Here is a 19592-nt window from a genome sequence, read left to right on the forward strand (position 1 = left end):
CAAATTTTTATTTTTCAAAACATAGACAAAGTTTCTCAAAATTCACCTTTGATTCTCATAATTTTAATGTTAAATCTCATATATAATTATGTAAAATAGTTGGAAATTGATCAAAATCCGTATCCAATGATTGTAGATGAAAATTCCCTCTCCAAATCCCCTCCTGCCGAGTCTAAGATTCAAAATATGAAAGAATGAGCTAAAATCTAGAAATTCCAACTCTTAACCCAGTTGCAGATGTCGCATTTGCGACCAAAAGTTCGCAATTGCGGATGTTCGCAATTGCGACCACATGTTCGCTATTGTGACCAAGGTTCGCAATTGCGACCAAAATTTCATAATTGCAACCAAAATTTTGCAATTGCAGTTGTTCACAATTGCAACAAAAAGTTCACAATTGCAAAGTACCACCACCAACAATCCCAAACTTCACCGAAATGATCCAAAAGCATCCTGAAACTCATTTGGAACCTCTCACACACAAACTATATATGCATTTCAATTATAAACCATGCTACGGACTTGCTCGCGCACTCAAAACACTGAAAAGAAGTCGTCTTGACCCGATATTAACCATGGTCAAACTCCAAATTTCTTAACTTAACTAGTCTCTCAACCAATGATCCAAAACACACCCAAGCCCCTCGGGACCCCGTCAAATCATACTAGCAAATCCCAAAATGTAACACAAACCTACTCGAGGACTCAAATCAGAAAATATAACATCAAAACCATGAATCACACCTCAATTCAGACTTAATGAACTATGAATTTTAAACTACTACAACTCGCACCGAATCATATCAAATCAGCCCGGAATGACGTCAAATTTTGCATGCATGTCCCAAATAACACAACAGAGCTATTCCAACCCCCGAAATCGCAATTCGAACCCGATATCAACAAAGTCAACTCCCGGTCAAACCTTCCAACCTTTCAAAACTTAAACTTTTCAACTTTTTCCAAATTGCAGCAAATCAACCTCCGGACCTCAAAATCCAAACCCGGCATTCGCCTAAGTCAAAAATTACCATACGAAGCAATTGGAGTCATAAAAAACCATTCCGGAATCGTCTACATAAAAGTCAAACTCCGATCAACTCTTGTCACTTCAGCTTCTAAAACAAGAATCACTTTTCCAAATCAACCCCGAATCATCCAAAAACTGAATTCGGCCACACACACAAGTCATAATACATAATACAAAGCTACTAGAGACATTAAGATATTGAACAGAACGCTAATGCTCAAAACAACCAGTCACGTTGTTACACCACCACAACGGGTACAAGAATATCAACAACAAAGTTCACGTTCTACTATGTACATTGTATAATAATAAGGTATAATAACAATCTTGAATAACGCAAGGAATCAAATGAGAAAATGATTCTATTTTAGGAACCGAATATAGTGAACTAAGGTACGATTTATAAAAGATATGGTATCAAATGATTTTAGTTTAGATTTCATTTGGGGTAAAGAAAATAAAATTTTCAAACAAAACAAAGCATCAGATAAGTTACCGAATTAAATATAGAATTTTGTTAAAATAAAATATGATAACGATTTTTAAGTAAAGTAAAAACATCAGATAGGGTAAGGAGTTTAATTTGGGAAATCCATTAAAGTAAAATATGACAACTATTATGAATAGAAAAGTACCAAATGAAACGATGAGTTTCAACTTAAGAGTCACATAAGGTAAGCAAGTTCATAATTCTTTTATTTAAAACCTCTATATTACCAAAACTCAACAGGGTATGAGATAATGACTGCTCGCAGCAAATTCATTCTGAAAATAAATTAGCCAAGAAACAACAGAAGCACATATTGACACATTGAAGTAATACAACAGTTCACGTAGGGCGCAAGACTCACACAAGACACGACAACAATAACAAGTACAACACACACACAATCCGTTGCGGCACGCAACCCGATCCCATTGTATCATTATTTATCAATATCATAATCCTCCCTTGTTCCACCAAAGTATCATTAATCAATATCAAGTATCACGTTTACAATCTGTTGCGACACGCAACCCGATCCCACCGTTTCATCATTTATCAACATCATAATCCTCCCTTATTCCACCATATATATCATCATTTATTAATATAAATTAATACGTACACAAGCCGTTACGGCGCGCAACCCGATCCCATCATATCATTATTTACTAATATCATAATCCTTCCTTATTCCACCATTTTAATTTATTATCCTTCAATTTCCATTGTGGCGTGCAACCCAATACTCAAACAATATGAATTAGGCAAACAAACTACAACCAACTACGATGTATCACAAAATTAAACGAAATAAAGAACTAAACAAAGAAGGTCACGAGCGAATAAAATAGTTACATGGAGACTCACCAAGAATTAATTAATAATTTAGGGCACGTAACCGATAAGGCATTAATTCAACAATTAATTGCAATTAATAATTAAAGCAGATAAGGAGTAAACTTGACAATAAAAGATAGCACATTTACTAACAACTTTAAGTAAGGCACGTAAGAACAAATTCAATAACGAAAGATATAAGATGTGACAAATAAAATTAAATGTATGAAAGAAGTCAAGAAGTCTACACCGGTCAAATACCACGTATAAGTCCATGTACAGTCTTGTCACCTCGTGTACACGACTTCCACATGACACAAAAATAGCACAAATGACTCAAATCCTAAGGGGTAGTTCACCCACACAAAGTTAGGCATGATACTTATCTCAAAAGCCTTCAATCGACACTCTAAAATAACTTTTCCTTTACAATTCACCTCCACTTGGCTCAAATCTAACCAAAATCTACTCAATAACATCAAATAATGTTAGAGAAATCAATTCAAATAATTAAAAATACGATCTTTACATAATTGCTCAAAATTCAACCCCGGCCCCCCGGTCAAAACCCGGGTCCAAAGGGTAGATTCCGACTTCCCATAACCCCACAAATCTATATATGTGTTTTATTTCAAAATTCGAGTTCAAATTCACTCCCAAATCCCAAATTTTATGTTTTCAAAACATAGACAAAGTTTCTCAAAATTCCCCTTTGATTCCCATAATTTTAATGTTAAATCTCATATATAATCATGTAAAATAGTTGGACACTGATCAAAATCACTTACCCAATGATTGTAGATGAAAATTGCCTCTCCAAATTGCCTCCTACCGAGTTTAGGGTTCAAAATATGAAAGAATGAGTTAAAATCTCGAAATTCCAATTCTTAACCTAGCTGCATATGTCGCACTTGCGACCGAAAGTTCTCATTTGCGGATGTTTGCATTTATGACCAAAAGTTTGAAATTATGGATGTTCGTAATTGCGACCAAAAGTTCGAAATTGCAATAGTTCGCAATTGCAACAAAAAGTTCGCAATTGCGAAGTACCAGCACCAGCACCAGCAATCCCAAACTTCATCGATATGATCCAAAACCATCCATAAACTCATTCGGAACCTCCCGGACACAAACTATATATGCATTTCAATCATAAAACATGCTATGGACCTGCTCACGCACTCAAAACACTTAAAAGAACTAGTCTTGACTCAATATTGACCATGGTCAAACTCCAAATTTCATAACTTAACTAGTCTCTCAACCAAAGACGTAAAACATACCAAAGTCCTTCGGGACGCTGTCAAATCATACCAGGAAGTCCCAAAACCTAACATGAACCTACTCGAGGCCTCAAATATTGAAACATAACATTAAAACCACTAATCGCACCTCAATTCAAGCTCAATGAACTACGAATCTTGAACTTCTACAACTGGCGCCCAATCATATCAAATCAACCTGAAATGATATCAAATTTTGCATGCAAGTCCCAAATGACACAACGGAGATATTCCAACTCCCGGAATCGCAATCCAAACCCGATATTAACAAAGTCAACTCCCAGTTAAACCTCTCAACCTTTCAAACATTCAACTTTCCAACTTTCGCCAAAATGCAACCAATCAACCTACGGACCTCCAAATCCAAATCCGGCGTATGCCTAAGTCAAAAATAACCATACGAAACTATTGGAATCATTAAAATACCATTCCAAAGTCGTCTTAACAAAAGTCAATTTTCGATTAACTCTTGCACTTAAGCTTCTAAAACAAGAATCATTCGTCTAAATAAACAGCGAATAATCCAAAAACTAAATCCGGACACACATGTAAGTCATAATACACAATACAAAGCTACTCGAGACATTAAGCCAACAAATGAAATGCAAATTCTCAAATGACCGGTCGGGTCGTTACATTCTGCCCCTCTTAGACAACCGTTCGTCCACGAATGTGCCAAGCGTCTTTCCAAAGCCCTCAAATCGCGGTACAAACTCAACATACATGTAATCCCGGGTGATCCTACGTCAGCCTAATCCACATAGGATTTACAACATCATCTCAACCGAAGATTATTCCTTATACTCATGCCGATAATCCTTACAATCAAATTTTCACATCCAGCAAGCACCTTATCCTCACACAACCACTCTATAAAATCCTCAACTAGCTGTGACAGCTCATGCATTCATCCATAAGATACAACCACACAACATAACATATCACCCATATGCTTATAGCAATAATTCTGACCACAATAGCTGCCCATTACCAAGTCTAGTACCGGCAAATAGTCTCATATCGACTAGAACCTTATTCCAAACCTTTACAACACCGACAATAATACAAGAAACATATTAAACTCATAACTACTCACAACAAGCCACATCAAACGTAACCTAGGCACATATATCGCAATACAAACCCATCAAGCACAATTCGAATATGACTGAATATGAAAAGAGGAACACATGAGAGAACCGTCGAACAAGCCAAGTAGGCACAACTCCCCATCGATGCCATACTAAGGATCCAATCCACAAGGAAGAAGAAAGATACACGCAACAACAACAACAAATCTTACCTTAATATGCCATGTCCGCGGCACATAGCCCGACACCAACATTCCTATTCACAAAGAAGACGAAGTCCCCATCCTCTACTCGGAGTCACAAGTAAGGTAAACATCCTAGCAACTAAACTATCCCACTAACTCAACCTCGTAGAACCAGAACCACAAAACGTAACAACTTCCAGTACCTTTAGAGCACCTAAACCACATGTCTGGCCAAACTATCTAGAGATCACATCAAATCCTACCGTATTTAACTAACAGAAAGTCCGTCCAAGCTTCATTACCCTCAATATAAACCAAACAAGGATGATAGACACATGCTATCATAAGAGAATTCCCCAGCTTGCATGAACACATGAACATAGTACAAGAATCACAAAACACAACCATATGTTGATCAAGGTAGGATGAATCTTACCAAAAAAAGGGACCAGATCGAAATAACACAAATGTATCTATGTAATCAATCGAAACCATACTTGTAATGACATCATCTTGTGCGTGAGCCTCTTCCCAACCAAGAAAAGCATAACAATGGGCCCGGCCTCCCCCTCTAGTATGACCTCTACCTGCCTAACCTCCACCCCTAGCTGGCGGTGCAAGTATAACAACATCTGGAGTAGAACTCATATCCTAAATACGTCGTTATGACACATATGTCCGAAGTCTAGGACAATCTCTCACAATGTGGATTGTATATCCACAATCAAAGCAACATCTCCATTGACGTGGCTGTGGAAGTTGTCCGGTACGGGTACTTTGGGACCCATGGATATTTGAAAAACCGCGTGAAGACTGAAGTGCAAACTGAACTGGCTGACCCACAAAACCTCTACCATGACATACCCTACCTCCAAAATAGGGACCAATAGATCCTCCTAGTCCATGAGGCTTCTTAGCCTTCCTGTCCTCTCTCTCGACCAAACATACCCTCTAATCTGCGATCGATCTCTACCAACTGCTAGAACGAAACATCCGTCTCCAACTCCCGAGCCATACTGAATGAAATACCATAACTGATACCCTCAATGAACTTGCGGACCCATTCTATAAATGTAGAAACCAAAGCAAGTGCGTGCCTGGACAAATCTTTGAATCTAATAGCATACTCTGACACCGACAGAGTACCCTGGCGTAGCTGCTCAAACTCCACGTGCCATGCATCCCTAAGGGTCTGAGGAACAAAATCTCTCATGAGAATCTCTGAAAAACTGAGCCTAAGTGGGTAGTGCTGCATCGACTTGTCTACTCTCCTCATGAACCTTCCACCACTGATATGCTGCCCCTAACAACTAAAATGTAGTAAAAGCAACTCCACTCATCTCCACAATGCCCATGGTGCGGAGAATACAGTGACACTTCTCTGGAAATCTTTGTCGATACACAACGATCCCAAATCCAAAGCTCAATGCAGAAGATCCTAGCATGAACGACGTAGCCCAGGAGCTCATAAACCATTATGTTTCCTCTAAAGCACCCCATAATGCCACAACCGAGATACCCACTATGAAGAGACCTTTTGTGCGTCCGAAGCTGTTTCTTTAACCTCCCTTATACAGAAATGTAGAATTATTAATGACGCAGAAATACTGCAAGTACAGATTTCGGGAAACCCGTCAATACCATTCAATGCCACATATACATCTCAGGCCAAAACTAATATAACACATGACCCTGCAATCTGATCGTCGACAGTGGATTCCCTCACTTGACGCACAGCCATAGGACATAATATCCAATGATCCATAATACCAACATTCATAGCTCGTACAACACCAATCATAAGATACCTCAAATCATCTACTAAGCGCATGTCCATCCTCGTTACCGTCAAACTCACTTCCTCTAGTGCCTTGAATGATAATATGTACCTTTCACTGAGTTGAAATCCCATACAAACCACATAATCTTTAACACTACCAACTATCCTCAAATCAATATCCATCTCATGACCCTACTACGATCACGACGTCAAGGCACCCAATTAAGTCCTTCAAAACTTGCACTCACCAACCAGATACACGAACCGGCTGCATCCCATAATCGAACAACTAGGAATCTACCAATGCCCTCGTCTTCAGTCTGGACAACACGTTGAGACAATGATAGAGTATCCATGGACCCCTCCTAGCCCATCCGCGACATCATGAACCGTCGGTGTATAGCTGGTGTCGAGTGCGCAATATCATACACAAGTGGATGCAAAGGCATAGTAGATATGTGCTTCAAGCCGAATCAATGTCGCATGATAAGGAATCAAAGAAGTGAAGTTTTTCTAACAGTTTTGTAGCCTCTAAAAGATAAGTACAGACGTCTCCATACCAATCCGCAAGACGCTACTAAACCTACTTATGACTCGTAACACCTATGAACCTAGAGCTCTGATACCAACTTGTCACGACCCCAATTTCCCACCTTAGGATGTCGTGATGGCACCTAGTTTCTAAGACTAGGTAAGCCTAACATATGCTGATTATTACTGAAATTTAACTACTTAACTGCAATATATTAAATAATAATGGATACAATATAGCTGAGCCAACGTCGTTTATACAATCCCAAAATCGATAGTACAAGTCATAACCTTTTCTAAGAGTAATTAGGGACACCAAGTACATCACTGTTATGAAATTATAGTAAAGAGTGGAAATAAAAGACAACAGAAGGTGACTCCAGTTGCATCGACATAAGTTTCTGACCCAACTCGATCAGAAGTACGTGGATCTGCACAAAAATATGCAGAAGAGTAGCTTGATTACACCACAGCAGTACCCAGTAAGTATCAAGACTAACATCGGTAGAGTAGTGACGAGGCCAGATCAAGACACCTACCAGACATGTAAACCTGTGCAGGATATAACGTAAAGCTAACAGTGGAGAGAACATCGATGTAAGACCAACAACAGAAGGATGGCAAATTTATAACAAAAAGTTGAAATAATAGAAGCACAAATGGAAACAGGAAATAACCAAGTAATAAAGAAACAGCTTAACTAGAATACAAATGAAATATGAATGAGCCCAAGTAAGGAAAACCGATGACAACTTAATTAATGAAATTGTTCCTTATGCATGAGTTACAACAAGAATTACTAGAAGTAACACTCCTCTTAATCTCAAATTATAAGTCACAACTTCTAAATCTTCCACGTATGGCACCTCGTGTCCACATTTTCCATATCACTTTCGTACGGCAAAATTCATGTGCTATCATGTACATTGTATATGTGTCAAATGCTAAAAATATGTTTGAGAGATTTATTTACATATAATAAGGCATACTAACAATCTTGAAGAACCTAGGGAATCAAATGAGAAAATGAGTTTATTTAACCGAATACGATGAACTAAGATACGATTTATATAAAATATGGTATCAAATAAGTTTGGAAATCATTTGGGTAAAGAAAATAACATTTTTCAAACAAAACAAAGCATCGGATAAGTTATCGAATTAAATATAGAATTTTGTTAAAATAAAACATGATAACGATTTTTAAGTAAAGTAAAAACATTAGATAGGGTAAGGAGTTTAATTTGAGAAATCAATTAAAGTAAAATATAACAACTATTATGAATAGTAAAGTACCATATGAAACGACGAGTTTCAACTTAAAAGTCACATAAGGTAAGCATGTTCATAATTCTTTTATTCAAAACCGTTATGTTACCAACAACTCAATAGGGTATGAAATAATGACTCCTCGCAGTAAATTCATCTTGAAAATCAATCACCAATTAACCACAGAAGCACAAATTGACACATTGAGGTAATACAATAGTTCACATAGGGTGCATGACTCACACAAGCCACAACAACAACAACAACAAGTACAACACACACATAATCCATTGTGGTGCACAACCTGATCCCTCCGTATCATCATTTATTAATATCATAACCCTCCCTTATTCCACCATAGTATCATTAATCAATATCAAGTATCACGTTTACAATCCGTTGCGGCGCACAACCCAATCTCACTGTATCATCATTTATCAATATCATAATCCTCCCTTATTCCACCATATCATCATTTATCAATATCAATTATTACATACACAAATCGTTGTGGCGCATAACCCGATCCCACCATATCATTATTTATCAATATCATGATCGTTCCTTATTCCACCATTTCAATTTATTATCCTTCAATTCCCGTTGCGGCATGTAACCCGATCCTCAAACAATATAAATTAAGCAAACAAACTATCACCTACTACGATGTATCACAAAATTAAATGAAATAAAGAACTAAACAAAGAAGGTCACGAGCGGATAAATTAGTTACATGAAGACTCACCAAGTCAAGTAGTAAGCAGTGACGGTTCATTAATACATGTACAATTACAAAAAAATTAATTAACAATTTAGGACAAGCAACGGAAAAGGCATGAATTCTATAAGTAATTGCAATTAACAAGTAAAGAAGATAAGGAGTAAACTTGACAATAAAAGATAGCACATTTACTAACAACTTTATGCAAGGCACGTAAGAACAAATTCAATAACGAAAGATATACCATGTTGTGACAAATAAAATTAAATGCATAAAAGAAGTGTAGAAGTCTACATCGATCAAATACCACGTATAAGCCTGTGTACACACTCGTCACCTCTTGTACACGGCTTTCACATGACACAAAAATATCACAAACGACTCACATCCTAAGGGGCAGTTCCCCCATAGAAAGTTAGGCAACATACTTACCTCAAAAGCCCTCAATCGACAATATAAAATAGCTTTTCCTTTATAATTCACCTCCACTCGGCTAAACCTAACCAAAATCGACTCACATCACATAATGTATAAGAAATCATTTTCAATAATTAATGTTACATTTTTTACACAATTGCCCAAAAGTAAACAAAAGTCGACCTCGGGCTCGTCCGGTCAAAACTCGGGTCCAAGGGTAGATTCCGACTACCCATAACCCCACAAGTCTATATATGTGTATTGTTTCAAAATCCGAGTTGAATTCGATTCTCAAATCCCAAATTTTCATTTTTCAAAACATAGACAAAATTTCTCAAAACTACCCTTTGATTCTCATAATTTTGATGTTAAATCTCATATATAATCATGTAAAATTGTTGGAAATTGATCAAAATCCTTACCCAAAGATTGTAGATGAAAATCCCCTATCCAAATCCCCTCATACAGAGTCTAGGGTTCAAAATATGAAAGATTGAGTTAAAATCGCGAAATTCCAACTCTGAACCCAGTTGCAGAGGTCGCATTTGCGACCAAAAGTTCGCAATTGCGACCACTTGTAATTGCCAAAATTTCGTAATTGCGACCAAAATATCACGATTGCAGTTGTTCGCAATTGCAACAAAAAGTTCGCAATGGAAAATAACCAGCACCAGCAATCCCAAACTTCACCCAAATGATCCAAAACCATCCTGAAACTCATCTAGAACATCCCGGACACAAACCATATATGCATTTCAACCAAACATGCTACAGACCTGCTCGCGCCCCCAAAACACTGAAAAGAAGTCGTCTTGACCTGATATTGACCATGGTAAAACTCCAAATTTCTTAACTTAACTAGTCACTCAACTAATGATCCAAAATGCAACCAAGCCCCTTGGGACCCCGTAAAATCATACCAGCAAGTCCCAAAACGTAACATGAATCTACTCGAGGACTCAAATCCCTAAATATAACATCAAAACCACAAATCACACCTCAATTCAAGCTTAATGAACTATGAATTTTAAATTTCTACAACTAGCACCGAATCATATCAAATCAACCCGAAATGATATCAAATTTTGGATGCAAGTCCAAAATGACACAACGGAACTATTCCAACTCCCAGAATTGCAATTCTAACCCGATATCAACAAAGTCAACTCCCGGTCAAACCTCTCAACCTTTCAAACCTTCAATTTTCTAACTTTTTCCAAAATGGAACAAATCAACCTACGGACCTCCAAATCCAAATCAGGCATACGCCTAAGTCAAAAATCACCATACGAAGCTATTGAAATCATCAAAACACCAATCTGGAGTCGTCTACATAAAGTCAAACCCCGATCAACTCTTATCACTTAAGCTTATAAAACAAGAATCATTTTTTCAAATCAACCCCGAATCATCCAAAAATCGAATCTGGCCACACACACAAATCATAATACACAATACAAAGCTACTGGAGACATTAATACACTGAACGAAATGCTAGTTCTCAAAATGATTGGTCAGGTCATTACACCACCACAACGGGTACAAGAATATAAACAACAACAATGAATGTAAAATGCTCACACAGGAAGATGTTTCAACAATAATAATTCTACCTCAAAGCAATAACGACTTTCACAACTTCAACACCAATATCTCAACAACGAGAAAAAATGTATAACCACGATGTTAAATAAGGATAATTCATAATGGAAGAGATAACGTGTAGCAATGACTTGAAATAATGAAAATTAATAATAAAAGAGATAACATGAACGACAACTTCAAATAATGATAATCAACAATGAAGGAGGTAACATGAACAATAGCTTCAATAAATGATAATCAACAATGAAAGAGATAATATGTATAACTACAAATAATGATAATCAAAATGAAGAGATAGCATGTAACAATAAAATATGCAACAAGTTCAACTAAGTATGAGAGCAATTTATCAATTAGGAGGTAGAACAAGTGTTAACGAAATCATTTAAGGCATGTAAGGATAGACTAACACAGGTAAGAATGGATTGACTAGGAGAACTTAGAACATGATATGACATTTCAATCAAAGCATGGAAATAGTCTAAGTAGCCTAAATTGGTCAAATACCACGTACAACCCTTGTACCCACTCGTCACCTAGTATACACGAATTTCACTTAGCACAATTGAATCAAACAATATCAATCCTAAGGGGTAGTTCCCCCACACAAAGTCAGGCAATACACTTACCTAAACAAGGCCAAATTAATACTTAAAAATAGCCTTTCCCTTAAAATCCGCCTCCACACGGCTCAAATCTAACCAAAACCGACTCAGTGTCATCAAACAATAATAGGGAAAATTCAATTGCAATAGATAAAGCTAAGATATTTATACTTTTTCCAAAACGTCAACCAGGGGGCCGCCTGGTCTAAAGTCTAGTCCAATAGTAGATTTTGTCTACCCATGACCCCACGAGTTCATATATGTGATTAGTTTCAAAATTCAAGTCCAAGTCGACTCTCAAAACTCAATTTCTTATTTTTAAAAATACTTGACAAAGTTTCACAAATTTTCACTTTGATTCACATGATTTTGATGTTAAAATCTAAGATGTGATAATGGAATATGATTAGAAATAGATTAGAATTACTTCCCCAAGGTTTGTAGGTGAAAATCACGTAACGACCCGATAGATCATTTTGAGCTTTAGCGCGGCGCTTGGCAGTTTGAGGCCTTAGGTATCTCCACTTCATGTCTTATGACTTTTACGCGTAGTCGGAATTGATTTTTCGGAAGTTCAGAATTGATTTGGATGGAAGAATTGACTAAATTTTCCTTTTGAGTAAACTATCTCAGAATCAGAATTTGAATATTCCAATAGGTTCGTATGATGATTTAAGACATGGGCGTATATTCGTATTGGATATCGGGTCGCTCGGGAGCATTTCAGCGCTTATCGTGCAAAGTTGACATTTTGAAGGCTTTAGAATTTCCTAAGTTTGGTTTGAGGTGGATTTTGGTTATATCTATGTCCATTTGGTATTCCGAGACTTGGAACATGTTCGTATCATGATTTGTGACTTGTGCGTAAAGTTTGGCATCATTCCAGAATGTTTTGATATGATTTAGATGCGTTCGTCGAAATTTGGAAGTTTGAAAGTTGAAAGAAAGAATTTTATCGCCGATTCATGATTTTTATGTTATTTGTGGTATTTCGAGCCTTTGGATAAGTTTGTATAAGGTATTGGGACTTGTTGGTATGTTCGGACGGGGTCCTGAGGGGCTCGGGTGAGTTTCAGGGTGGTTCCAGACCATTTCTAGGCCATTTTTAATTAATGGTTTTTGGATACAGAAGTTTGCATCACGATCACAGACATTGGATCGCGTTTGCGAAGAGCAAAATGGGAGAAAGGGGTCAATGAATTGCATTCGCGAAGACAGATTCGCGTTCGCGAAGAAGAAATTTCTGCTGCATAGGGCTGACTTTGGAGGCTCATATCTTGCAATCTATAAGAAATTTGGAGATCCATAAATGAAAATTGTAGCCCTTGGTGTCTAGTTATCCGAAAGACAAATCATTTTTCAATTGGAGTTTCGTACAAAATGTTATGACTATTATACTAGAGGTTGTATGGAGAAGTTGGGCAGCTTGTTCTTCGCGATCACGATTGGTTTTCCGCGATCGCTAAGGGCAATTTTGAGCTGAAAAAAGTTGTGCTTCACGATCGCGAACCATTTTCCGCGATCGCAAAGGGTAAATACCTGGGCAGAAGCTATATATTGGGGGTTTCGGCCATTTCATCATATTGGAGCTATGGAGCTCGGATTGAAGCCATTTTTGAAGCTATTTTCTCCATATGGATTGGGGCAAGTGTTATCTACTCGATTTTGATTATATTTCATGAATCTATACTTGTTTTTGGCATTTTGTTGATGATTTAAAAAGTGAAATTGGGGTTTTTGTTGAAAGTTTCATAGAGTGAATATTTGAGTTTTGAACGTCGATTCAGAGTCGGATTTGAGTGAACTAGTATGGTTGGACTCGTAATAGAATGTGTTATCGGATTTACCCCGTAGGTATTATACTCTTGAGGGGAAATTTACCCCGTAGGTATTATATTCTTATGTGCTACATGTTGTGGGAGCTACGCACATATGAGGTGACGAGTGTCTGTGCGTATGCTAGAATTCCTGATTATGTCCGGGTAGACTTAGGTTCATGCCATGCTATAATTGTACTATTTGAGTCATCTTTGCTTATTTAATTTCTTTATTTCACGTTACGACTTGAGACTAGACTTGCATAGGGTGATAGACTCACTATTGTTGAGATGTGATGAGCTACTTGATAATCTGCAGAATAATTTGTGCTTCCCTTATGAATTCCTCTCGTGTTGTGCGTTTTCATCATAAAGATTTTCTTAAAGTTCATAACTCACACGTTTATTTGTGAGTGGGATCAAGGACCCGTTAAAGCTTCTTACTATAATGGGAGCGGGCCGATCGCATCGGCATGATTATGTACCACACTCTTACGGGAGCGGGTTGTTCACCGCGGTAGTATAATAAATGCATCAATGGTTTGTGCCATTTGACCGTCGGTGGTGTACACATTATTATAGGATCGGGTCGTACGCCTCGATATTTCTATAAAATACTCTCATGGGATCGGGCAGTTCGCCTCGGCAACGTCGTGCGTAATATTTGACAAGAAACCAGCGTATCCATGTGTTTTCCTTATTTGAGTTGTGACGACCTATCTGGTGAGGTCCATTTCATATATACTCTGGTTGAGGAGGTAACTGATAATTAAGAACTTGAATTTACTGTTCAGAGGAGTATTGTACCATGCACCTATATTTATTTATATTGTTTATTACCCTACCGTATATTTGTTTACTTCATATTGTATTTGAGTTATTAGACCACTAGTAAGTGTCTATGCCAACCCCTCGTCACTACTTCTCCAGGGTTAGGCTAGAAACTTACTGGGTACGCGTTGATTTATATACTCATGCTACACTTGCTGTACTTATTGTGCAGGTATATATATATATATGTTTGGTGGTCTTTTGGGCGCAAAGGCGAGCTGTTGTGGGGACTTTAATGTGAGTTGCATTCCATATTACGATCTGTAGCATACATTGTCTCCGCCAGAGTTATTTATATTCTCCTGTCTAACTTGTATTCCAAACACATGTTGTATTATTATTGTACTCCTTAGTATATGCTCATACACTTGTGACACCGAGTTTTGGGGGTTCATACTGATGTTCATTATTGTATTTCACGTAATTATTATTATTTCACCTTGTAATTGATATTTTATACAAAAATTGGAAAATAAAATCACGAGTTTTCTACGAGTACCAGATTTTACTCTACTTATTTAATGGGATTCATGATTTCGAAAATAATAAAATGAGTAACTAAGTTGATTAATCATCGTTGGCTTACCTGATGATATCGTTAGGCGCTATCATGACCTACAGTGGATTTTGGGTCGTGGCAGCTTGGTATCACAGCTCTAGGTTCACTTAGGTCTCATGAGTCATGAGCAAGTATAGTAGAGTCTTGCGGATCGGTGCAGAGACATCTATACTTATTTTTGAGAGGCTACAGGGTTGTTAGGAGAACTTCTCTTCTTGATTCCTCATCGTGCGATGTGATTTCCATTTAAGCTTATGCCTTCATTCCCTTCCTACTCATTCTTATATGATGTTGAGCGCTCTTGTCAATTGGGCATCAAGGAGTCGCAGTGGTACTACAGACGTGGAGCAGGATGTTTCTCCCCGCGTATTCGATGGAGTTATTTTCATCTTCTTGCGAAAGGGTGTTTTGTCATCTCAGCCCTGTATCAGTATTGCCTATGATTTTGAGGCTATGCACAGATGGTTATGATGTTCATGCATTGTTACCGTGTTGTGTTGTTGTGAATGGTAGGTTGCTCATTTATGCATCACGACAGTGAATGGCTCGGGAAAACGATCTTGAAGAGGCTTAAAGTTGGTGGCAATTTACCCGTTCGGGTGCTACAAAGATGGATTATGATTTGAGGCAGTATTTTGGCAGCAAAGGAGGAGGAAGGACATGTTGGGAGGTGTCCCACGTTAGTTGAATTGCTAAAATGTCAAGTGTGAACAACAGAGGTCGAGATATTGCTTATAGAGATGGTTTAACCGAAGTGGGAGTGGCAAAGTAGCGTATGGATTTTGTGGTATGATAGCCACGTGCCATGAGAAAGTTTAGAGAGATTTGGGAGTCATGGTGGAAAGTGACTAGGTCTGCGGATTTTATTTGGGATGGAGGCTATTGTACTGAGGAAGATTGAATATGACATAACAGAGTTTTCTTGAAATGAAGAGGGCTGTGAAAAGTTGATTATTGTTTTGGATGCAACATGACTTTGAGTTTGGAATGTATTATCGGAATTTCAGTTGATGTCAATGGGGAATGGGCAAGCTTGTACAGTGGGTGGACGAGCATGGGCTCAGGAGGGTTTATTGATTTTGTAGTAGTTGTACCAGTGCAACGTCGTTGGAAGATGTTAGTATGGAATTCCATAGGTGGGTTATCTCTTGTGAGCAGGTTAGCAGTTGCGTAATTTTAATGAAGTTTCTACAAAGAGTTCTACCTACTACCCGGCAGAGGGTCAAACATACGATTCTGGCTGATATTTCAAAATGTTCATGAAAATGACTATGAGAAATTTGGCGAGTTGACGATGCAAGATCATGGTAATTGAGAAGGAGGAATCTTTATGGGTTCTACATTATGTGATGGTAGCTTAAAGCTAAGTGGGGGAGCCCACCGTCTATGATTAGATCGCGTAGTTGTCTGCTTGTGTGATTTCTGGTTATCGGTACATTGGTGGATTATTTATGACTAAGAAAAGAAAACATCAGGGGTAATTCGAGCAAAGGACTGGATGAATGTGTGCTATATTTTGCCTTATAGATTCATGCGCAAGTTTTGGGAAGACTTAGAGTTTATGCTTCTTGTGGATATGATGTACAAGGAAAATAATTTAAACGGTTGCTTCTTTGGGAGTGCTCATGTGCTGACAACACGTTAGAGTTTGGCTTATATTCGGGACCAAGTCAGAGTGGGTGAATCTCAACAGTAGTTCTAATGGGTTCATTATATGGCTGAATATCGGGATTTTGTATCAGAGTGTCAAGAATACTTGGGGAATTTTCTATGTTATCATCGGGTTAGCGAGGCAGTATTAGAAAAATGGGAGAAATAGTTTCGGATTTGTGGAAGGTCTTTCAGAATGGCTGTACAAGTTGAGATGCCATTGTGCGCATGAAGAGGGTATGAGATGGTTCATGGGTATTGAGATGATGTGGTCTCGTCAATTGGGTCACTCGGGAGGAGTGTTGTTGAGTTTTTTATGTTCTCGAATGGAGCTATTATTATTTCTAAGGCAAGTCAAGAGTAAATTGAAAGAAGTGGGGTCGGTTAGTAATGTTTTGAATTAGCATGATTGTGGCAATGATCAGCTTCTTCGGCGTAAGTTATGTAGGTTGTTGGTGGTTGTACGTGCGGGCTTGACAACCACCATAATTTGATTGATTTAGGAGATATTTTATTCTAATGGCCTTGTTATGTGTAAATGGATTCCGGAAGAGTTATGATGATTTAGACCACGACTTGAGGTTTGTATTTTTCGGTTATGAGTATTCAGTTGCGTGTCGCAATGGGTCTTCTGAAATGAGTTAAGTGAAAGGTTTTTAGCCAATAAAATATTTATTCTACGAGTAGTACAGTAGTTATGATGAATTCTTGTACTCTCGCATAGCGGCATGATAGGTGCAGTGAATGGCATGGGAATTGGAAGTTGAGGATCAAGGTTGCGACTCGGTGTTGACGAAAATGTCACGAGCTCGGATGGGCAGGGTAGAATTCAGGTGTTCAGAGTAAGCTGGCATTATCTCGATGTCGCCTGAGAATGGTGTTCTGTGGAAGAGGCATTGTGTATTAATTTGCGGTTTCTTGATTTGCACTATAGAATTTGTACAGTTGGAGGTGTGGATATGCAGACTATGAAACCTGGAGCGAAAGTTTGTGGGAGTATAATCCACGGGAAGACCGTATAAGTGTAACATGTTAGTCACTTGATTGTTAAGGATTGAAACCAAGTATGAAGATCATGGTACTATCGCTAATGTGAGAGTTTATGCTTGGAAGGCGCTCTATTCCTTGGTTGTGGACGGTGGAGGTTTGTTTCGGATTAGACGGATTCTTATGTGTGTCATGAATAAGTCCATTATTCATCCTTGGAAGGTGTTGGCCTAGTATGGTATGATCAAAATTGGCTTGAGGTCCGTTGGTGGGTCTAATGTGAATGTGTGCTCTACGTCAAGTCAGATGTGTTCATTCGACATAACAATTCTTACGGAGGAGTCTTTAGGCATTGGATTTTATTCCCTTCGCCAGCAATTCCATGTAATACTCTATTGTGTCGGGTGGGTTATGGGACGACTTCATTATTCACACGTGTGTTGTGATCTCGTGTAGCTTGTGGCATTATATGAGCAGGATAGCTCTCGAGATGCAGGTCATTTATTGCACCTTAGTCGTGCTTGGGTTTTGTAGCGTATGGCGCTATCCGTCTCCCCAGAGTTGTATTATTCTCGTGGTGTGTTTTTGGTCGATATTCGGGCATTTCATAAGTATAAGCATTACGGTTGATGGGTGTTATTGGTTGTTGTGTTGATCGGGTGGCATGCCGGCACGGGTATATTGTTTGGATCGGGTGGCACGCCGCCACGGGTATGTTGTTTGGATAGGGTTCCATGCCGAAATAGTATCATATGTGGATCGGCTTGCACACCACAATAGTGAGATGTTGAGTAAGGTTCCCTATACTTATTTCTGTGTATTTTGTTTCTTATTCTTTGAGAAAGGTTCATAGAATCTTTTCGGCTGTTTTATTCGTTATGTGGCTGGGTAGTTCCTTATCTGAGTTCGTTCTTCCTTATGAGTCATATTCGAGTTATAGCTTGTTGTCACTTGATGGTGCTGTATGAGATTGTAGACGATGTTAGAGGTGGCTTATTGCCAGAGCAGCTTGTACGGGGTGAGACGAAGTTATTGGACCCGAGATCGGTGCGATCGGATTTAAATACGGTATATTAAAGAGAAAATATCGTTATTCAGTTTAGAATGTTGTAAGGATTCTTGTCAAGTGAAGAGACTCCATGGATTATCATTTTGGCCGGTGGTTATGAGTTTCTACACATCTCTTTCGTCGTGGCGGTATTGCTAGAGTTGGGATGGGGCTTACATGTGTTATGAGGCATATTGCGGGCATTGGATTCATGGAATTACAGCTATTGTGGTCAAAAAATGTTATAATAGGCATGTGAATTATGCGGTGCATGGTGTGATTTCAGCAAAGGTGCATGATAGTGTTATTGTAAAGTGTGTAGTGATTGATGTGGTGTTCGTATGTTAGAATCAGGTCTCGTGTAGAATTTCGGATGTTGAAATTTGGTTCTAAGGCTTATTAGCTAAGTTTATAGGGAGGATCTTCAGTCTGGCTCGAGCTAATGTGCTCACATGGGTTGTGGTGGCAGGGGCAGGTCCACGAGGTTTTAAACAGTGATTTTGGACAACTCTGGAACAGTTCTTGGCACGTTCGAGGACAAACGTATGTTTAACTGGGGAAAAATGTAACGACCTGACCGGTCGTTTTGAGCTTTAGCGTGTCGCTTGGCAGTTTGAGACCTGGGGTAGCTTGATTTCATGTTTAATAACTTGTACGCATAGTTGGAATAGAATTTCGGGAAGTTCAGAGTTGATTCAGATTAAAATATATAATTTTGCAAGCTTTAAATTGGAAGAATTGACTAAGGTTTGACTTTTGAGTAAACGACCTCGGAATAGGGATTTGAAGGTTCCAATAGGTTCGTATGATGATTTCGTACTTGGTCGTATGTTCGGGTTGAGTATCAAGTCACCCGATA

Source organism: Nicotiana tabacum, chromosome 17 (genome assembly GCF_000715075.1).
Source record: "Nicotiana tabacum cultivar K326 chromosome 17, ASM71507v2, whole genome shotgun sequence".
Taxonomy (NCBI): Eukaryota; Viridiplantae; Streptophyta; class Magnoliopsida; order Solanales; family Solanaceae; genus Nicotiana; species Nicotiana tabacum.